Genomic DNA, 23,052 nt, shown 5'->3' with positions numbered 1-23,052 from the left:
GGGTTATATGGACTTCCCTGTTAAGTGACCTAGTAAGTTTCCTTGGAGGCATCTGTTGAGTTTTCTGCCCCTTGCCTGGAAGGAGTCTTGCCTGGACTGGTGCAGGGATTTTGCTGATTACATTGGCTCTTGCACCTTCAGCTGTCCTGAGCCCCCATCCTATCCAAACACCTGCCCATCTCTCTACTCACATCACCAGAACAAAGTATAATGCATGTACTGTGAGCCTGGCACTGTGCAAGTTCTGGGGGTTGCACAGTTCTCATTGCCCCTGCTCTGAAGGAGCTCAATACACTGACTAAAGGACAAGTACAAGCAGTACACTGAAAGCAGAGCCAGAGCTGTGCACAGGATACCACCGGGGCAGAGGAGGCCCTTGGAATCCAGACTGGGGGTCAAGGAAGACTTCCTAAAGGAGGTGACACTGACCTACATTTAAGAATATATGGGAGTTGTGCTGGGAGATGGCAGAAGCCCAGGACAGAGGCACACCGGTGAGCGCCATCCCACAGAGGGCCCTTCTTCTGGCTGAGCGTCTGCAACTTGATGCCCCATTCCTGTAGGCCTCCTGTTTGATTCCCTCTGAGTTTCTCGGAGTCTGCCTGGTCTCCCCAGATATGTCCTCCGAGCTTCCTGAGCCTAGGTGCATATAGTATATTTGAGAGATGGAAAGGCAGCCACATGCACAGTAGATGCCCAAGCTGTGGGCTCTCCGGCACTCCACAGACACCAGCTCTGAGAGTTAGGAGTTCAGTCCCCAGTGAGGGGCAAGCCTCTCTCTGCCTGCTTCACAACTCTGACTCTTTTCCTCTCTTTCAATCAGAAATCTAAAATGTATCGAGTTAATGGAATAAACAACCATGTGCCTGCCATCCATGATTAACAAAGAAAACATGCTCTCGATTTTGCTAAAAATAATGTTCTGTGAAAGAAATAAAATTTTACAGTTTTCATTAAAATGCCTCCGCCTGCAACCATTTTTACATTTTTATAACTATTTTAATTTTACTTTGGTGAAGATTATGAGAGATGCTTAGGCCTAATTTTAAAGGGATGGATGGATGGATAGATAGATAGATAGATAGATAGACAGTCAACAAATACATTGCCTTGTGCGTCTTTTAATTTATATAAATGCTATCACAACTTATTTCTCAACCTACTTCTTCTGTCAACATTATTTTTCAAGATAGGTTCATGTTGCCACAACTGCTCTATGTCCAATACTTGACTATACCATAATTCCTGAGTCCATTATCGCATCAAGAGCCATTAGGTGGTTTCTTTTCTTTTCGCTGTCACAAACAATGCTACAAACAATGCCCTTCTGCATGTGTATGGGAGACACTCTGGGACACAGTATGAAAAGCAAATGTCTGGGTAATAGAGGACGCACATTTTCAATTTTATCAGATGTTGCCAGAGTACCGCTGAAAGTTTTCCCTCTCACCAGATGTGCAAGTTTTCCTGCTTCTCTACTTCTCCGTACTTGGGATGAATCATCAGACTTTCTGAGTTTTGCCAACTGGATGTGTACAAAACCAGAATACAACATTTTCATTTTACTTTGTCTTCCACTGATAAGTAATGTGGCTAAGCAATTTTTATTTACCTTTGGCCATTAATGGTTTCTCTTTGTTGAAACTCCAGGTCTTAACCTTTCCCCACTTTTCTACTGGGTTATTTGTCCTTTGCCAACACAATTCACACGCAAGACTTCTTGGCCTGTATTGGGCACAGCTCTCTCATCTGTGTAGCAATTGTCTTCCTCTATTCTGGCCATAAACTTGGTTTATGCTGTCTCTTGCCAAAGAGATTGTGTGCATGTATATGAGCGTACATGTGTGTGCATGTGTGTAACAGTAATAGTAATAGTAATAGTAGTAGTTGTCACCGAGTAATCTTTTCCTTTATAAGCTGTGCTTTTTGTGCCTCACCTAAAAAGTCTTTTTCTACCCTGAGATGATGAAGACCTGATCCTCTATTACCTTCTCAAGGTTATAAAGTTCTGCTTTTCATACTTGGACCTTAATCCATCTGGAGTTTGTTTATAGGATGAGGTAAGAATCTAATTTTAATTTTTTTCCTATAAGAAAGCTAAGTCCCTCTTTTTCCCCTGATCTGTCATACCATCTCCATCATACACCGAGTTCTCATAAATGCTTGGATCTGTTTCTAGGCCAGGGATTGGCAAATGTTTTCTATAAAGAGCCAAAGCCTAAATATTTTAAGCTTTGCTGGCCCTATGGCCTCAGTCACAAAGATTCACCTATGCCATTGCAGGGTGAACACTGCCATGAACAATACAGAAGTGAATGAGCATGGCCGCTCATCTAGTCAACTGATATATTTATCTTGGAGGCAATATCACACTCTCAACACTTATTATAACTTCATAATATGTCTTGATGTCTGATAGAAAAAGTACCACCCCTTTTCTCTTCATTTTTAGATTTATCGTGATTATTCTTGGGCTTTAATTCTTCCAAGTAGATTTTGGAAGTGATTTTGACAAATTACATAAAATTTTGTATTGGATTTTTTATTAGGGTTACATTAAATTTCTAGATTAATGGTAGGGGGGCGTTCATCTTTACCATACATGTTTGCGCATTCAACAAACCTTTGCTTAGGGACACACAGCATTCCTCTACCTGGCATGTCTGGTTCAGGTGGTGTCACCACCTTCCCTATCAGGTAAGCCAGAAAACTCAGTTATCCTCCACCCTTCCCTCTCCCTTCACCTAACCAGTCAGGTAGGTTTCTTGTTTCTGGCATCTTCTCTGCCTCTCCCTTTGATAACTGCCATCACCTCAGTGGGTCTTCCTCCAGGCTTCCCCTGTCCAGTTCATCTCCACTATGCCCCGCCCAGCTCTCTCTTGTCACCCACATGTCATTTGCCAGGACAAAGGGTGCCGTCCTTAGCACGACTCATAGGACCTTCTTCTTCTTTCTGTTTCATTCCACCCCTCATCACCCCTACCTACCACCTCTGTGGCACCTGATGCCCCAGCCATGCTGCCCCAGCAGCTCCCCAAGTACCCCACCCTCTCTCACCTGGAACCTCCTCCCCCACTTTCACCCTTTGATTTCTAATCAGGAGCCAGCTCAAGTATCCTCACCTTTATGAGTCCCACCCTAACCTCGCCCCATCGCTCTGCACCCAGCACTGACTTCAGTCATTATACGTGTTAGGGAACCACTGACTGAAACTGCCTGCCCTGACCAGGCACAATAATAACCACTTGCATGAGGTGTCTCACAACAGGAGGTTCCGATAAGGAACATGGAACTGACAAGCTGCCGCCAACTGGAAAAATTCGGGAGGGGCCAGAAGGAGGGAGGAGATGCCAGGCCATAATATGTCCTGCCAAACTCCCAGGAACCCTTGCTCTGGAATCCATCTTGGCTGAGAGATGCAAGCCACTAGGAAGGGCCCTGAGTCAGACCAAATATGGGCCAAGCAAGATGATTGGCCAGAGACAACCCAGAAGGCTAATCCCACCACCATAAAACCTGACACTGCTAGTCACGTGGCAGAGCAGTTCTCCTGAGTTCCCATACCCTGCTGCTCTCCACTCAAGCACCCCTTTCCAATAAAGTCTTTTGCTTTGTCAGCACATGTGTCTCCTCGGACAATTAATTTCTGAGTGTTAGACAAGAGCGCATTCTTGGGTCCTGGAAGGGGGTCCTGCTTCTGGTAACATACATACCCCCCAGGAGAGAGTGGGCTCTGTGAGGGCAGGCAGGCATCCTACGTGACTTAGTCACGGCAGAACCCACAGCAGGAGCCCCAAGATCTGGCGTGCTGAAGGCACTGATCTGCACTGGTTTCATAAATGAATGAAAGGACAGACGTCGTGAGTGGGCAGCACACAGATCAGGCCCAGAGAGCAGGTGTCCACGTGCCAGGTGCAAACATGCATTCCCCCAGGGTTGACGCTGCAGGAGGGTGCAGCCCCGCCTTCTGTGCAACCCGCCTTCTCTGCAACCCGCTGACCTCTCCCTCAAGCCCTTGAGTGAGGGCACTGCCCAGGGAGCTGACGGGGCAGAGATGAAGCAGCCATCGAAGGAGAAGCCAGGACACAAATGCAAATGCACGCCCTCCTCCCCTCCCTTTGCTTTCATTGCTTTCATACCTCCCTCTCAGACAGATAAAAAGGAAAAGGTGCCGGTGAGGACTGAGCCCCTCTGGGCAAAAAAGCAACAGCAAAGTGACAAATGTCATGCGGATTTAAGCAAAGTCCCCCACGGTTACAAACCCACAGGGAAATAAGGCTGACAAATGCACGGCCCTGCTCCTTGCAACCTTTTCCTTTGAGTTAACTTCACCCTGAAAAGGGAGAAAGAAGGAAAAGATTTTAAAAGCAAAGTTTCTGTCTGCAAACCAAATGGGCTGAATTTTTATAGGCTCATTTGGAAGAGCATAAAAAATCAAGTTGTCAACGAGCCTCTCCCTCCCAGAGCCTCAGAGAGGTGTGAGGGACTGCTTGGAATCTAAGCTCCTCTGCTTTCCTCTCCCACCCCAGAGCTGAGCCTGCCTTCCTTTGCCCCCTCCCCTGCCCTGGGGCTGCTGAGCCCAGGAGGGAGGGTTCCTGTCACAGGGCTAAGGCTTCTGGGAGCCTGTGGAGGGCACTGGGGGAAGACAAGGAGCACCCCACGTCTAAGGAAGTTCCTGAGCATTAAGTGCACTAACCATAGCCTCCTCCACTGAGCCTTCGCTATGTGCCAGCACTGCCCAAAACCCTCTGAGGGAGGCATTATTATCATGCCCCATTTTCCAGATGAGGAAACTGAGGCAGAGAGACATTAAGATCGCACAGCTTAGGGTTTCCCTGGTGGCGCAGTGGTTGAGAGTCCGCCTGCCGATGCAGGGGACACGGGTTCGTGCCCCGGTCCGGGAGGATCCCGCATGCCGCGGAGCGGCTGGGCCCGTGAGCCATGGCCGCTGAGCCTGTGCGTCCGGAGCCTGTGCTCCACGGCGGGAGAGGCCACAACAGTGAGAGGCCCGCATACCACCAAAAAAAAAAAAAAAAAAAAAAATCACACAGCTTGGAAGTGGAGGATTCCAGCACAGGCAGTCTGGCTCCAAAGCCCACTGCAGTAGATGCTGTGGTTCTCACTCAGCTTCTCTTTGCCAGACCTGGCACTGGTCCCTAGTTGCTGGCTGCTGTGATCATGAGCTGCTAAAGGCTCACAGCTACCCCTTTCCAGCTACCCCTTTCCCAGAGAATCCACCTTGCCCTGAGATGCCTGGGAGATCAGGGGTCACTCCCCAGGGTGGCTCAGAGGGGCCAAAGACAGGGGGTTACAAAACTCAGCCCCCTTACAGGTGCAGAAAGCTCTGTGGAGCCATTCACCCTCCTGAGCTCCCCATGAGATCAGGCATGTTGCCACTACAGCTGAACCCATATCTTAGCCTGGCTTCCCACCTGCCCTATCCTGCTTCCCTCACTCCCCCTCAGGTTTCTTCTGAAAGTAGTCCCACGAAAAAACCCTCCACAAGAATCCGTGTCTCGGTTCTGCTTCCAGAGAACCCAACATACGTCACGTAATCAATCGCACGTTCTCATGGTAAAGTGAGACCACTCCACAATCATGTCCACACCAGTGGTGACAGCCACTTTATTCTGCTCACTCCCTCACTGGTGCAGTGTGGGCTCCAGCTCAGCACACCTCCAGTGACTGGATGCATGGACACAAAACCCACCAAGCATGTCCGTGGCATCCCTTTTAGCGCCTTCAGGAAGTTGGGAATGAGATGTAGGAAAGAAAAATAAAGGTTGAGGATATTATTTTTTTCCCCACAAATTCTTCACAATTGATAGATAAGTTTGTGCTTCTGAGAGCCACAAGTCTGTAATGGTTCTCGTCTCATCATCCCAGGTGAAGGACCTCCTCACTTTCCCAGAGGAGACCTTTCCCTTATTACCAGCCCTGACTACAGGTGAGGGTTTGCAGCAGGCCAAGAACAGGGTGGCCGAACAGCAAGGCATCAGCCGGACTGAGGCTTCAAAAGTGAATGTCAGAGACCTCGCTGCAATTCCTTTTTATTTTTTTTCCACATCTTTATTGGAGTATAATTGCTTTACAATGGTGTGTTAGTCTCTGCTTTATAACAAAGTGAATCAGCTATACATATGCATATATCCCCATATCCTCTCCCTCTTGCGTCTCCCTCCCACCCTCCCTATCCCGCCCCTCTAGGTGGTCACAGAGCACAGAGCTGATCTCCCTGTGCTATGCGGCTGCTTCCCACTAGCTATCTATTTTACATTTGGTAGTGTATATATGTCCATGCCACTCTCTCACTTCGTCACAGCTTACCCTTCCCCCTCCTGACAGATGAATGGATAAAGAAGATGTGGCACATATATACAACGGAATATTACTCAGCCATAAAAAGAAACAAAATTGAGTTATTTGTAGTGAGATGGATGGACCTAGAATCTGTCATACAGAGTGAAGTAAGTCAGAAAGAGAAAAACAAATACCATATGCTAACACATATATATGGAAGCTAAAAAAAGAAAAAGTGGTTATGCAATTCCTTTTTGATCAAGCTTGTGCACAGAAAAGAGAGAGGGGAAAGTCTCAAACCCACTCCTCCCTGCATTCTGGGTGCTTGACTAGAGTCAAGGCATGGAGAGGGGTATTCAAGAAAATATTATTTATGACACTTGTTAAAGAACTTACTTTATTCAGGACCGTAGTGATAGATATAGGGACTGTTACAATGGGGTTTTTCAGTGGGAGAGAGAGATTGGCCTCAACTCCAAATACAACAAGGGAAAGTGGGAATTTATAGCCAAGGAGCTGGTGGGGGTCAGTGGGTGGAATATGGCTAAGAAGAAAAGTCAGAGGTAAGGGGAATTTGGGTTAAACCAACTTACCAGGATTCTTGCTAAAGGCAGCCCATGGCAATCAGACATCACTGGGGGAGGACAGGGCATGAGGAACCAGATCAGATATCAAGGGTACAAAATTCTGGCTTAAGCAACTAAGCAGGATTTTTGCTAAAAGTGGTCAATACAAAGATGAACACAGAAGCCTGAAAGTCAGGGCCTAGTTGAGAAGAGAGTTCAGAGGAGCCTGACTGGAGTTTAGTGAAGGAGAAAATCTTTGTCAGAAGTCAGCCCCTCCCAACCACCTGGACTGAGAGTGAGGGACGTGTGACTCCAAGAAAAGTCACCAAAAAGAGGAGAAATGGGTGCTGAGCAGGAAGGGAAATGAGATGCTTACTGCTGGCACACAGGAGGAGGCTGCTTCAGAGGATGCATGAAGAGGCAGAAGGGGAATCTGAGAGAATCCCAGAGCAGCTCCACCACCTTCTCTTCAGCCAAGGAGAGAGCCTTGTTCCCAAGTCACACCTGATCTTTCTGAAATCACCAACCACCCCAGCGGCCAAGCTACATGCTTCCTTGATGTTAAAACTGAGTGCTTGAACATCTTTATCTGAGCTGGTTAGAGGAAAGAAACCATACTCTCAATTCAGCTGGATTTCTCTTAATTCAGCAATTCTGTCTGCTATGCCACTATGTCCAGGCACTGGTCAGAGGACACAAAAGTGGCTTTTAGGAGATGGAGCCACAAAGACCTGAGGCTGAGTGTTGACCTCAGAGGGCCCAGAACCCAGGAGGAGAACGGAGCCAGGATCAAATGGGCACAGCTAGAGGAAGCATGAGCCATTCCAGTGAGACTCAGACACAGACAGGGGGGGCACAGATAAGATGCAACTCTAACGGGAAAGGTAAGACAGTTTTGAAAGGTCCAGATGCCCAGCCGGAGAGTCTAGACTTGGCCTTGTAAGCATAGGGAGTCTTGAAGATTATGGAGTGAGAGAAAGGCTTGATCAAAACTCTGCTTTAGGAACATGAATTTGACACTGACTTATAGAATGGAGTTGTGTAACTGGGGTGCATGGGGTGTGTGTGTATGTGTGTGTGTGTGTGTGTTGTGGAATGGGGGTAGCACTAAGAGAAAGAATTGGGAAGCAAAAAGAGTGGTCTGGAAGCTGTTCCAATGTCCAGAAACAATAAGGTCTGTTTTAGAGCCCTTGGAGTGGGAGAGGGAGAAGGGGAAACATGCTGTAATATGGCCTGAATGTTCTAGAAATGCTTCTGTATCCATTCTTATCTCCAATGATGCAAAAGCCCTGGGAAGGAAGGAAAGAGTAGTATATAGAAATCCCATTTTACAGACAAAAGTTTGAGACCAAGAGGACAAAAGTAACATACATTAGCAAGGGACGGAGCTGGAACACATCCAGGCCACCATCCCCCTGCCACCCCATGGACTTGTGCAGGTGCACCTGAGCCCCAGTGGATCACTGCTGTTCTCACATCAGGTAAGAGTGGGGAGCCCACCTTAACACTGCTGAAGTGCTACCAAATAAACAGTCTGTACTGCTAATACTCAGTATTGATTATCTCCCTGCAGGAATCCTGAGACTGTTGTCTTTGGGCTGCTAAGGCTGGTGGCAGCAGCTACTAAATTGTGTTTATGGGAAGCTTTTTACCTGAAGGGGTCATAAATCACTCTTGATCAATAACCGATCAATCCACCTGCTTTGCACATTGATCCTTTGCACAGATCCTTCAGATCTGTCCACTGAAAGGAAAGAGAGAGGAAGGTCATCTGTTTATCAGATAAAAATGACAGAATAACAGGTTAATGCAACTACTTAGGCCGGCGATTACCTAGGATTCTTTTTTTAAAAAAATAAATTCATTTATTTATTTTTGGCTGTTTTGTGTCTTCGTTTCTGTGCAAGGGCTTTCTCTAGTTGCGCCGAGCGGGGGCCACTCTTCATCGCGGTGCGCGGGCCTCTCACTATCGCGGCCTCTCTTGTTGCGGAGCACAGGCTCCAGACGCGCAGGCTCAGTAGCTGTGGCTCACGGGCCCAGTTGCTCCGCGGCATGTGGGACCCTCCCAGACCAGGGCTCGAACCCGTGTCCCCTGCATCGGCAGGCAGATTCTCAACCACTGCACCACCACGGAAGCCCGGTTTCTTTTTTTTTTTTTTTCTAATTTAAGTGAAGTATTTTGAGTGATTTGCTGAGTCAATTAAAGTGAAAAGAACGAATGGTCTTAGTTTGAAAAGGTCAGGTAAGAAGAAGATCTGGTATCCATTGAGCACCTACTGAGTGCCTTGCACTGTACCCCTTCATTTACCCTCACAGCCCTGTGAAGGAAGTATCATTACTCCCACCTCCAAGAAGAAACCTGCAGCTCAGTGAGGTTAAGTAGCTAGCTCTAGGTTGGTGGCGCAGCTGGTAACTAAAAACACTCTCTGCCAGTAAGAAACAAGAAGAGTCCAAGGGCAGCTGGGCTTGGAGAAGCTGAGTCCCATTTCAGGATGAGGCTGTGCTGTACAGGAACTGCACCTGGTTGCAGGGCACACTCCTGAGAGGCTAACCTGGGGCCCTGCTCACTAATTGCTGATGGAGTTGCAGTCTCTGTTTGGTATCTGACCTCCAAGATGAATTAGATAGTCAGCCATCCAGAGGCACCACGGATTTCCTCGGGCCATGCCCTGCTCACCAGCCCCCAGTAGCCTCCCAGGATCAAGAGGATGATGTCATGGAGTACCCCAAGCTGCTTTGCCAACCTCTACAAACTTCGCTGCACAGGTTCACAGGAGTCAGCCTGGCTGAGTCCCTCCCCAGGAAACCCTGTCTGGCCTCAAAGCCTGAGCCCTCCCAACACACTCTCTCTTGTCTCCTGCCAATGACCAAGCTCCCCATATCCAAGGCAACCTTAGGAGCAACCCACTTGAGGAGCGTCTGCTGGGCGCATCACCTCAGTATGTCTCGTCTGAGCTCCAGCGTCTGCTCTCTTGGGGCTCTGCCTGGCAGGGTGGAGTGGAGAAGGCTGGACAGGGGCCGGTCGGTGCTAGGCGCACCTGCACCCTGGTCCCAGGGATGGGGGTGCCTAGCAGAGCTCCTGGAGGCCAGCATCTCCTTCTGTCTTTGGGCCTCATGGCAGATATGAAGAGGCATCTCTCCCTAAAGTGACTGATGCTCTCATGAACCAGGCAGTTGCGGTGCACTCGCCAGATGCAGCCTCCTGCCCCACTTCACTCTCAGCCACCACAGGCAGAGCGTCAGTTCTCAGAGACAGGATGGTGAAATAAATGATGAAGCCTGGGATCTTTTAAAAACTAGGAGTTTCACTCACCAAAATGAAGCTGATGATCTCAGCTGATAACCATTTTGGAAGAACAGCATTCTCATAGGCCTGGGAAGGCCGCTGCGTTTGGAGAGTGCCAGGGTTCCAACCTTTCTGTTGTCAGAATGCGACAAAGGAAAACAGTTTTCCATTAACGACTCATTCTTCTTTTTTATTTTCTAATTTGGTGAAAATTATTTTCCCCCTACCATTTTGCAGATGACTACTCTAATTTGGGAGGCTGTGACTAGAATTGACTAATCAGCCTTTCTAGAAAATGTCCCTGTTTGGATCTCTCTCTAAATAAGCACTTGCATGTGGCATTGATCATCAAGAAATCCCACAGCATTGCTCAATTAGCACACAGTTTAAGGTGACATATTGTACTTAAATAGTCTCCCTTGGAGTGACAGATGTCTGCAGTAAACGGAGGGAAATTACATCCAAATAGCAGCCAGGGCTGGCCCTGGAGGTCAGAGCAAAGGCCAGTGGTCCCTTCTGCATGGGGACGGGCTGCCAGCTCCAGTTCCCAGGGAGTGCTGTCCCCCCCAGCCCCCCAGGGAGTTTCAGTGGAAAGCACACTTTGCCCCAGTAGCCCCAGTCCAATTGGAGAAAGCCCTTCCTGCAGAAGGCCAGGGGCGAGTGCGGCCACAGAGTCTAGTCCAATGGCCTTTGTCTCTGGACCTTGCACACTTTCCTGTGATGACACTGTTAATGCTTTCCTGGTTAATTAACTACATACACACTTCGTCTGTAGCCTCAGAGCAAGTAGATTTCAGGAGGAAAAGTGCCAATTTTCCCACATTTATGTGTCCAAACTACTTTCCTTAGCAGCTCTTATTCTCTCTCTTCTCTTCTAAATCAAGTACATGTGTGGTTCTGCTGAAATGCTCAGAATGACAGGGACATGGAACCACTAATTTAGATAAATGACAGAATTCCTGGATCCTGGAGCACACTGCCCAGTGCCTTGCCAGGGCCTAGGGGGGATGTGGAAGGAGGGGCGCCCGGCCACTTCTGTATAGGACAAATTAAGTGTATTTATCTGTTGCACACTCCTCAGAGCCCGTTTAACATTTAGATGTTGAGGGGATCTGTCTTGCAGGAAAAAACTGAGGGGCCTAATGGTTCCAGCATGGGAAATGTTATGGTCATCTTGTTTGCTCCTTCCTCCTGAATCCAACCTCCCCTCCAGGCTTTGTTCCTTGAGGCTGACCTCCTGGGACTCCTTCACCAGGGTTCCCTTGCTGGCTATCTCTGACTCCCCCACGGGAGGTCCCAAGAGTGGCCAAAGACAGAAGACTGTGGTCACCAAAGCCACCTATCCAGACAGAGTTTGCATGTCTCACAGGAGCACAGGAAGCATTGGGGTAAGTGGTGCAGATGGGGAGACCGGGTCCTGGGAAGCAAGAGGGTTGGAGTGTGGGCAAGGAATGTTGTCTGCCATTCCAGTAAACACAGGGACTGGTGCACAGCATTCCAGTTCTACAAGGCTCAAGCCCTCAGCCACTGCAGCCACAAAACCCGTTATGGTGCACCCTGAGGGGGAATTCAGGATGGAGAAAAACAGGACTTGTTTTGTGCTTTGAATACTGGCCCTAGATAGTTAAGATACATATCTAAGGAATAATTTCAAAGAGCCCAGAGTCTTACATCTTCCCATGCATGGAAAAGCACTAAAATCATTAACCTGAGATGTCTGGGTTTGTTGTTAGCTGTGATCTTTCAATGTTCGACTGCATGGTTTTTTGTTTTTCGTGTTTTGGGCTCCTCCCTTACCTCTTGGGAGCAGTTGCTCAGAGCTTTCTGAGAGGTTGTCTCCCGGGCTAAAATCCTCACTAAGTCCTCACTGAATAAAACTCAAGCCCCAACTTTTAGGTTGTGTGTTTTTCTTCAGTTGACAGGAGGAAGATTCTGAATTAGGACTAAGATCACTGCACTGTAGAAGGAAGATCATCCTCACTTATCTCTCTCTCTCTCCCCCGCCTTCAGCATTTCCTCCCTAAAGTGGCATCACCTCCTAGAGGACCATTAGCAGCTTCAAAATTTTTCTCTTCGTTTTTAAAAAATTAATATTCATACTTTTTATTACTTCATCAAGGATTTTTTTTATTCCTAGCTTTGAGACATAATTGAAATGTAACATTGTGTAGTATTGATTTGATACACTTATATGTTGCAAAATGATTATCACCATAGCCTTAGCTGACATCTCCTCACATCACATGATTACCACTTCTTTTTCGTGGTGAGAACATTTAAGGTCTACTCTCTTGGCAACTTTCAAGTATATAATATAGCACTATTAGCTATAATCACCATGCTGTACATTTGATCCCCAGAATTTATCCATCTTAAAACTGGAGGTTTTTACCCTTTGACCAATGTCTACCTATTCACACACACCACCACCACCACCCCTTCCTCCCTCCTACCCCTGGTAACCACCATTCTACTCTCTCTTTTCATGAGTTTGGCTTTTTGTAGCTTCCACATATGAGTGTTAACATACAGTATTTGTCTTTCTCTGTCTGACTTATTTCACTCCATATAATGCCCTCAAGGTCCATCCATGTTGTCACAATGGCAGGATTTTCTTTTTTCTAATGCCTGAATAATATTCCATTGTGTATGTATACCACATCTTCTTTATCCATTCATCCACTGACAAACACATAGGTTTTCCTCCATATATTAGCTATTGTGAATAATGCTACAATGAAGCTTTTCTCTTTCAATTTCTCTCCCCCTCCAACTGTGATTTCATTCATATCTAAGGCAAGGGAAGCCCAAGCCCAGTCCCTCGTGGGCAGCAAAATGTAGAAAAATGGTGACTGCAGGAGCTCAGATGCCTTCCCAAGGTTAGAAATTACACACCAAGAAGACCCTTTCCCAGTTCTGAAGAAACAGAAAGTATCAGAGGGAGCAGAGGGGAGAACTTTTTAAGAGAAAAAACTAAATGTATTTATCTGCTACACGCTCACCAGAGCCTGGTGAATGTCTAGATGTTTAGAGGATCTGTCAGGATTTAGCCCAATCCCTGCCTGCCCTTGTAGCTTTGTCATTAAATCTAAAAACATAAGCAAGACACTCCAAGTCGCTATATAAAAAGTCCTCATACAAACCATCCCTTGTGGGGTTGCTCTAAACCCTGATGTTGGTACAGACGCAGTGAGTTGCTTCCAGCCTCACACAATGGAGATGAAAGCTCTGTAAATCCAGTCATGGTTGTACAGGGGAAGCCTAGACCCAAGAACTCGTGTTTGTGTGGAGGGCCTCCAGAGTCTGGCTGCTGGGTGAGGATGGGGTGTGACATGCAGCAGTTTGTATTTCGTGTATCTACAGGGGGATGGGGGCCTGATTCAGGAGCCTGCACAGAGGGCCAGGCTGCTAAGCTTTGTGCAGACTTGAGAATGAGCCCCTGGGAGGTAAAAGTAGAAGGTACAGTGAGCTCACAAGGACAGGGCACCTGGCCCTTCCCCGGAAGGCTGGGAGAGATGGCAGGAGGTGCTCTGCTCAGCGAAGGGGAAACCACTTCTGCACCAAGGATCTGAGCAGTCACATCACAAAGGTCAACTGTGGGTTTACAGAGCCGGGTCACAATCTTAGTTCTGCTACTCAACTGATGTGTGACCCCGACCAAGCAGCAGCCCTGCTTAGAACCTCTGTCTATTCACCTATGAGGGCAGTACACCATGACCCAACCTTCTCTTCAGGGAGAGACCGTGGGTCTCTTTCCCCTAGTGGGTCTTAAGCCTCACCTGCACCCTGACCTCCCCAAACCCAGTTCCATCATGTGAGTGTTTCGACCTGGAATGCCTAGTCAGAGCATCTGGCTTCCAGATCTAAAGGACGGTGTGTCTGCATAGAGCTCAGCGTGAGGGAGCCCAGGCTTGATTTCCCTGGCGCCACAGCAACTCACTGTCTCAGCCTAACCTCCAGGCTAGGATGGATGCGGTCATTTAAATGGAAGAGTCACAAGAGCTCCTTTATTGATGACTTACCATGAACCAGACACTGCTCTAAGTGCTTCACACTGTTAGCTTCACAACCTCTGAGTATCTGCCGGTGACGGTGAGAAAGCCAAGCAGAGAGGGTAGAGCACCCTCCTGAGGGCATGCAGCCAGCGGGGCTGGAGCTCTGGCAGCCCCTCTGAGCACTGTGGTTCATGATCTGACAAGGGCCCTGTGAGGCAGCAGTTTTCCTTCTCATTTCACAGATGAGGAAACTTAGCCCTGGAAAGGGCAGGTCACTTACCTGCGGTGGCACATTGCCCAGAGTCAGAGCCAAAGGCAGAGGAGGGCTTACCCAACAACTGAGGCTTGGCGTGTGTCCTGATCACAGCCAGGTAGCAATGCTGTCCTGAGGGGAGGTGCCAGAGCAAACACCAGGTCACTCACTCACACCTGTCAGGCTAAGACGCTGCTCAGTTAGTGCCCTTTGCCTGATGGGCCTGACTGAAGCCCAAGTGCCGGGGTTGTCAAACCTGATCCAGGTTCCCAGACACTTGCCTCTAGCCTGCTCTTCCCTGAGGTGTTGTGAACAGAGGTGGAGCTTCCTCAGATGCTGTTTGACCAAGACCAACCCTTTGGCTTGGGGTGGAGCTTCTTCTGCTTCTTACAGATGCCGCTTTGACCATCACACATGTCTTCTCTAGTAGATAATCCATCACTAGAGAATACACAGTGGAGGCACCAAGCAGGCCCCCCGGCCAGCTTCCCCAGCAAGAATCCTGCTTCCATCCCTGACCTTGGGGCAGAGTTGGGGCAACCAAATAACATGAGAGCTAATATGCTTTGGGTGCCTGCCAAGTGGCTGGCACTGTGCTCAGCTTTATTACATGTCACCTCCTGTCATCTGTGCCAACCCTGGAAGGAAGACATGATTGCTTTCAGCTTATGAATAGAGAAACAGAAGAACAGAGAAGTTCAATCATTCACCACAGGTGCTGCAAAAGTAGAGGCGAACCTGGGAGAAACAAGGGCCAAGAGGCTCCAACCACACGCAGCAAACTTCGAGTCACCAGGTGTGTTTGGAACCTGGTTACATTCCAGGCAGGTGCAGGACAGGGGATGGACAAATGTCAGAAAGGCCCCTGTCTCTAAGGAGCTGACAGCCTAGGGTAGGAGACAACATATACACAAAACCATAGTGCAAGGCAGGGTGTTTCTAAGCATCCTCACTGGAGAGCAGCTGATGGGAGCCCTTGATTTTCCCCATGGACAATCCAAAGAGGCCCCTGCTGCAACTATCATGGTGCCCACCCAGCAAACCGACCCCGTCACTTCAGTTCCGACTGACACCTGTAGCAGGAGCTGTAGCCCCAAAACTTCCACAAGAGGGAGAGCGAGACACCCACCTGACATGGGTCTCATTCCCTAAAGAAAGCTGCCGTCAATTTCAGGGGCCTATTAATAGACCACACATGATCCATGACACTTCACACATGGTCTGGACTTGCTTCAACACATGAAGAAGGTGATGCCTATTTCAGTCAATGCAGACCTGTTTCTCTCTGATGCATTTCAAAGGTTTGGCTCTATAAAAAACTGCTTGGGAGAAACGGGCGCGGAGCTGCCGAAGAGACAAGAGACTTTTTCTTGCCTCTTTGCTTCCTCGGGCGCGAGGAGAGGGGATTAAGAGCACCACGTAAACCAGCTCCAGAAACGGGCGCGAGCCGCGGCTGTCGGCACGGACAGTAGAGACGCGTGTGGGACGCTAGGGTTGCTGCTGCCGCCACCAAGAGGCCTGTGTGCGAGCACAGGTCACTCTCCACACTGCCCCTTCCGTGAGCCTGTGGAGCCTGCAACTGCCGGGGTCCCGGGATCCAGGGACAGCTTCCCCGGAAGAATGCATGGCGCTCCTCGGGCCGGTGCAGCGTCACGCCGGCCTCTGCCGCCGCGGGCTCGCCCCGCAACCGTGCCCCTCCCTCCCCCCGGGCTGTGCCAGAGCCCCTGAATCAGCTGCTCCTTTAACCCCGTCCTATCTGAGCGAATGGCAGATGCCCTCTGATGACCTACATGCAGAGGCGGGGCCAAGTCCAAAGCTGAACCCCAGGAGCTGTGCGAACAAAGAGGAGAGGGGGAGGTCTCTCCCAGCAGCCTCGGAAGCAATGGATTAAAGCTCCACAATCAATTTGAAGTGCCCTGCATCTGTGGAAGACCTGAATAGACAACGAATCATCCCAAGTTGAGGAGGTGGACTTTTGGAGCAAGATATACTATTATTTTCCCCTTTTTTCTTTTTGTGAGTGTGTATGTGTGTGCTACTGTGTGAGATTTTGTCTGTATAGCTTTGTTTTCACCATTTGTCCTAGGGTTAGACCGACCCGTTTTTCTTTTTTTTTTTTTAATAGAAATTTTTCTTCTTAATAATTATTTTTTATTTTAATAACTATACTTTATCCTACTTTATTTTGTCTTCTCCCTTTCTTTCTTCCTTTCTTCTTTCCTTTCTTCCCTCCTTCCTTCCTCCCTTCCTTCCTCCCTTTCTTCCTCTCCTCCTTTCTTCCTTCCATTCTTGCTTTCTTCCTTCCTTCATTTCTTCCTTCCTCCCTTCCTTTCTTCCTTCCTTCCTTCCCTCCCTCCCTCCTTCCTTCCTTCCTTCCTTTTCTTTCCTTTCTATTTTTTCTCCCTTTTATTTTGAGCCGTGTGGATTAAAGGCTCTTGGCGCTCCAGCCAGGCACCACGGCTGTGTCTCTGAGGTGGGAGAACCAACCTCAGGACACTGGTCCACAAGAGACCTCCCAGCTCCACGCAATATCAAACAGCGAAAATCTCCCAGAGATCTCCTTCTCAACACCAAGACCCAGCTTCACTCAAGGACCAGCAACAAACAGTGCTGGACACCCTATCCCCAACAAAGAGCCATACAGGTCTACAGCCCCATCCATTAGCAGAGAGGCTGCCTAAAATCATAATAAGGCTACCAACATCCCCAAACACACCACCAGACGTGGACCTGCCCACCAGAAAAACAAGATCCAGCCTCATCCACCAGAACACAGGCACTAGTACCCCCAACCAGGAAACCTACTCAACCCACTGAACCAACCTTAGCCACTGGGGACAGCCACCAAAGACAACGGGAACTACGAACCTGCAGCCTGCAAAAAGGAGACCCCAAACACAGTAAGATAAGCAAAATGAGAAGACAGAAAAACACACAGCAGATGAAGGAGCAAGATAAAAACACACCAGACCTAACAAATGAAGAGGAAATAGGCAGTTTACCTGAAAAAGAATTCAGAATAATGTTAGTAAAGATGATTCTAAATCTTGGAAATAGAATAGACAAATTGCAAGAAACAGTTAACAAGGATGTAGAAGAAATAAAGAGGAAGCAAGCAATGATGAGCAACACAATAAATGAAATGAAAAATACTCTAGATGGGATCAACAGCAGAATAACTGAGGCAGAAGGACGGATAAGTGACCTGGAAGATAAAATAGTGGAAATAACTACTGCAGAGCAGAATAAAGAAAAAAGAATGAAAAGAAATGGGGACAGTCTCAGAGACCTCTGGGACAACATTAAACGCACCAACATTCAAATTATAGGGGTCCCAGAAGAAGAAGAGAAAAAGAAACGGACTGAGAAAATATTTGAAGAGATTATAGTTGAAAACTTCCCTAATATAGGAAAGGAAATAGTCAATCAAGTCCAGGAAGCACAGAGAGTCCCATACAGGATAAACCCAAGGATAAACACGCCAAGACACATAATAATCAAACTGTCAAAAATTAAATACAAAGAAAATATATTAAAAGCAGCAAGGGAAAAACAACAAATAACACACAAGGGAATCCCCATAAAGTTAACATCTGATCTTTCAGCAGAAACTCTACAAGCCAGAAGGGAGTGGCAGGAAATATTTAAAGTGATGAGGGAAAAAAACCTACAACCAAGATTACTCTACCCAGCAAGGATCTCATTCAGATTTGATGGAGAAATTAAAAGCTTTACAGACAAGCAAAAGCTGAGAGAGTTCAGCACCACCAAAGCAGCTCTACAACAAATGCTAAAGGAACTTTTCTAGGCAAGAAACACAAGAGAAGGAAAAGACCTAGAAGAACAACCTGAAACAATTAAGTAAATGGTAATAGGAACATACATATCGATAATTACCTTAAATGTAAATGGATTAAATGCTACCACCAAAAAACACAGACTGGCTGAATGGATACAAAAACAAGACCCATATAAATGCTGTCTACAAGAGACCCACTTCAGGCCTAGGGACACATACAGACTGAAAGTAAGGGGATGGAAAAAGATATTCCATGTAAATGGAAATCAAAAGAAAGCTGGAGTAGCAATTCTCATATCAGACAAAATAGACTTTAAAATAAAGACTATTACAAGAGACAAAGAAGGACACTACATAATGATCAAGAGATTGATCCATGAAGAAGATATAACAATTGTAAATATTTATGCACCCAACATAGGAGCACCTCAATACATAAGGCAAATACTAACAGCCATAAAAGGGGAAATCGACAGTAACACAATCATATCAGGGGACTTTAACACCCCACTTTCACCAATGGACAGATCATCCAAAATGAAAATAAATAAGGAAACACAAGCTTTAAATGATACATTACACAAGATGGACTTAATTGATATTTATAGGACATTCCATCCAAAAACAACAGAATACACATTTTTCTCAAGTGCTCATGGAACATTCTCCAGGATCAATCATATATAGTGTCACAAATCTAGCCTTGGCAAATTTAAGAAAATTGAAATCGTATCAAGTATCTTTTCCAACCACAATGTTATGAGACTAGATATCAATTACAGGAAAAGATCTGTAAGAAATACAAACACATGGAGGCTAAGCAATACACTACTTAATAACGAAGTGATCACTGAAGAAATCAAAGAGGAAATCAAAAAGTACTTAGAAACAAATGACAATGGAGACACGACGACCCAAAACCTATGGGATTCAGCAAAAGCAGTTCTAAGAGGGAAGTTTATAGCAATACAATCATACCTTAAGAGACAGGAAACATCTCAAATAAACAACCTAACTTTTCATGTAAAGCAATTAGAGAAAGAAGAACAAAAAAACCCCAAATTTAGCAGAAGGAAAGAAATCATAAAGATCAGATCAGAAATAAATGAAAAAGAAACTAAGGAAAATATAGCAAAGATCAATAAAACTAAAAGCTGGTTCTTTGAGAAGATATATAAAATTGATAAACCATTAGCCAGATTCATCAAGAGAAAAGGGGGGAAGACTCAAATCAATAGAATTAGAAATGAAAAAGGAGATGTAACAACTGACACTGCAGAAATACAAAAGATTATTAGGGATTACTACAAGCAACTCTATGCCAATAAAATGGACAACCTAGAAGAAATGGACAAATTCTTAGAAATGCACAACCTGCTGAGACTGAACCAGGAAGAAATAGAAAATATGAACAGACCAATCACAAGCACTGAAATTGAAACTGTGATTAAAAATCTTCCAACAAACAAAAGCCCAGGACCAGATGGCTTCACAGGCGAATTCTACCAAACATTTAGAGAAGAGCTAACACCTATCCTTCTCAAACTCTTCCAAAAGATAGCAGAGGGAGGAACACTCCCAAATTCATTCTATGAGGCCACCATCACCCTGATACCAAAACCAGACAAAGACGTCACAAAGAAAGAAAACTACAGGCCAATATCACTGATGAACATAGATGCAAAAATCCTCAACAAAATATTAGCAAACAGAATCCAACAGCACATTAAAAGGATCATACACCATGATTAAGTGGGGTTTATTCCAGGAATGCAAGGATTCTTCAATATATGCAAATCAATCAACATGATACACCATATCAACACACTGAAGGAGAAAAACCATATGATCCTCTCAATAGATGCAGAGAAAGCTTTTGACAAAATTCAACACCCATTTATGATAAAAACCCTGCAGAAAGTAGGCATACAGGGAACTTTCCTCAACATAATAAAGGCCATATATGACAAACCCACGGCCAGCATCATTCTCAATGGTGAAAAACTGAAACCATTTCCACTAAGATCAGGAACAAGACAAGGTTGCCCACTCTCACCACTCTTATTCAACATAGTTTTGGAAGTTCTAGCCACAGCAATCAGAGAAGAAAAAGAAATAAAAGGAATCCAAATCGGAAAAGAAAAAGTAAAGCTGTCACTGTTTGCAGATGACATAATACTATACATAGAGAATCCTAAGGATGCTACCAGAAAACTACTAGAGCTAATCAATGAATTTGGTAAAGTAGCAGGATACAAAATTAATGCACAGAAATCTCTGGCATTCTTATACACTAATGATGAAAAATCTGAGAGTGAAATTAAGAAAACACTCCCATTTACCTTTGCAACAAAAAGAATAAAATATCTAGGAATAAACCTACCTAAGGAGACAAAAGACTTGTATGCAGAAAACTATAAGACACTGATGAAATAAATTAAAGATGTTACAAATAGGTGGAGAAATATACCATGTTCTTGGATTTGAAGAATCAACATTGTGAAAATGACTCTACTACCCAAAGCAATCTACAGATTCAATGTGATCCCTATCAAATTACCACTGGCTTTTTTTACAGAACTAGAACAAAAAATTTCACAATTTGTATGGAAACACAAAAGACCCCGAATAGCCAAAGCAATCTTGAGAACGAAAAATGGAGCTGGAGGAATCAGGCTCCCTGACTTCAGACTATACTACAAGTCTACAGTAATCAAGACAGTATGGTACTGGCACAAAAACAGAAATATAGATCAATGGAACAGGATAGAAAGCCCACATATAAACCCACACACATATGGTCACCTTATCTTTGATAAAGGAGGGAAGGATATACAGTGGAGAAAAGACAGCCTCTTCAATAAGTGGTGCTGGGAAAACTGGACAGCTACATGTAAAAGTATGAAATTAGAATACTCCCTAACACCACACACAAAAATAAACTGAAAATGGGTTAAAGACCTAAATTTAAGGCCAGACACTATCAAACTCTTAGAGGAAAACGTAGGCAGAACACTCTATGACATAAATCACAGCAAGATCCTTTTTGACCCATCTCCTAGAGAAATGGAAATAAAAACAAAAATAAACAAATGGAACCTAATGAAACTTAAAAGCTTTTGCACAGCAAAGGATACCATAAACAAGACCAAATGACAACCCTCAGAATGGGAGAAAATATTTGCAAATGAAGGAACTGACAGAGGATTAATATCCAAAATTTATAAGCAACTCATGCAGCTCAATAACAAAAACACAAACAATCCAATCCAAAAATGGGCAGAAGAACTAAATAGACATTTCTTCAAAGAAGATATACAGATTGCCAACAAACACGTGAAAGAATGCTCAACATCATTAATCATTAGAGAAATGCAAATCAAAACTACAATAAGATATCATCTCTCACCGGTCAGATTGGCCATCATCAAAAACTCTAGAAACAATAAATGCTGGAGAGGGTGTGGAGAAAAGGGAACCCTCTTGCACTGCTGGTGGGAATGTAAATTGACATAGCCACTATGGAGAACAGTATGGGGGTTCCTTAAAAAACTAAAAATAGAACTACCATACGACCCAGCAATCCCACTACTAGGCATATACCTTGAGAAAACCATAATTCAAAAAGAGTTTTGTACCAAAATGTTCATTGCAGCTCTATTTATGATAGCATGCCACCATCATGAGAACAGGCAGCTCTCATCTGAACTTGCTCTCCAGGCTGGCACCACAGCACTTTGATCCTGGCTCCTTTAAATCGTGTCCACATGCAATAAGACAAAGTGGAGAACTGAATGCAATACCTTACCTGCGCTGTCCACAGCTAACACCCAAACCTTCTACTGTGTACCAAATGTCTGTGTCCTCCTAGACTTCATATGTTGCAATTCTAATCCCGAAGGTAGTATATTGACAGGCTGTGCCTTCATGAATGGGATAGTGATCCTATAAAAGACACCCCAGAGAGCTCCCTCACCCCTTCCATGACATGTGAGGACACAGAGAGAAGACAGCTGTCTATGAACCAGGAAGCAGGTCCTTACCAGAACCAGCCATGCTGGCACCCTGATCTCCAACTTCCAGCCTCCAGAACTGTGAAGAATAAATGTCTGTTTTTTTAAGCCACCCAAAATATCGTCCTTTGTTATAGCAACCTGAGTGGACTAAGACACCTTCTGATGGAAATTTCCAAATAATGAAAACCAAAGGTTTGCAGTGAAAATTTTTTCCCATTTGGATCAAAATTCAATTATTTTCCCCCCCAGCCCTGCCCAAGTAACATATCTTTTTGGATTCCAAGGACTGGACGTTGCATCACAGACCCCAAATCATGAGCATTTCACCTCCATGTGAGTTATCATTTTATTGCCTGAGATGGTTGCTTTTGAAAATTAAGCAGTCATTTTGGGGGCCTTTTGGAAAGCAGTCACAACCATGTCTCAAAGCTGAGAGAAACTCAAAGATAGAAAATGGTGAAAATGTCTGTGTGATGTCTTCAGGGCCCCTCATACACATGTACATACACAGCTGTAGACTCATTCCTCTCTTTATTGTAAAGACGATTTCCCTGAAGTATTTTTAAGCTGGAGAGATTCACTACAAGCTGGGGAAAAATTGCTCGCTACAAGAGATCGAATTTATTGGCAGAAATCCAGCAACCCAATGTATTGGTAACTAGCTTGGTAATGAGTCTCTTCCATGTAAATTGGCTTATTATTATCAATTTTTGTCAGCTCTCGAGTGAGTCTTGATCTACTTCCCCACTTCGGCTCTGCTGCAAGGTGACTGGGAGAGTACAGGTGCTGGAAACCTGTGCCTGGAGGGAGGGAGAGAGTGGGGTGACAGACTCCTTG

The 23,052-nt window shown here is 45.7% G+C and overlaps 2 long non-coding RNA genes across 2 annotated transcripts in view; both read right to left on the bottom strand.

Moving 5' to 3' along the window:
• The window catches only part of LOC136793115 (uncharacterized), a 294,913-nt gene that overhangs the window by 92,800 nt on the left and 179,061 nt on the right, over positions 1–23,052 (bottom strand). The window lies entirely within an intron of this gene.
• LOC136793114 (uncharacterized) overlaps positions 1–23,052 on the bottom strand; it is a 65,662-nt gene that overhangs the window by 19,937 nt on the left and 22,673 nt on the right. The window contains exon 2 of the long non-coding RNA XR_010837956.1: positions 10,180–10,284. This is a non-coding gene — a long non-coding RNA (uncharacterized lncRNA). The remainder of the gene's footprint in view (positions 1–10,179; positions 10,285–23,052) is intronic.

Source organism: Kogia breviceps, chromosome 18, assembly GCF_026419965.1.
Source record: "Kogia breviceps isolate mKogBre1 chromosome 18, mKogBre1 haplotype 1, whole genome shotgun sequence".
NCBI lineage: Eukaryota > Metazoa > Chordata > Mammalia > Artiodactyla > Physeteridae > Kogia > Kogia breviceps.
This window is presented reverse-complemented; position numbering and strand designations above follow the sequence as displayed.